The sequence below is a fragment of the Sinocyclocheilus anshuiensis genome, unplaced genomic scaffold (genome assembly GCF_001515605.1).
Source record: "Sinocyclocheilus anshuiensis isolate Anshui unplaced genomic scaffold, SAMN03320099.WGS_v1.1 scaffold524, whole genome shotgun sequence".
In the NCBI taxonomy this organism is placed as follows: Eukaryota; Metazoa; Chordata; class Actinopteri; order Cypriniformes; family Cyprinidae; genus Sinocyclocheilus; species Sinocyclocheilus anshuiensis.
The window spans coordinates 3,487,774-3,488,008 of NW_015555703.1; positions in this window are offsets into that span (position 1 = coordinate 3,487,774).

Here is a 235-nt window from a genome sequence, read left to right on the forward strand (position 1 = left end):
ACTGGTATTCACTACATTAGGGGAACCAAATGTCCTCACAAGGATAGTAATACCAGTAAAATTTGACCTTGTGGCGACATTTTTTAGGTCCCCATCAGGAAAAAAAGCTTATAGATTATACAGAATGACGTGTTTTAAAAATCTAAAAATGCCTGTTTGTACAGAAGAAAAACCATTACGTCTACGGGATGAACCCATAATTATAGAAATACCCGTGTGTGTGTGTGTGTGTGTG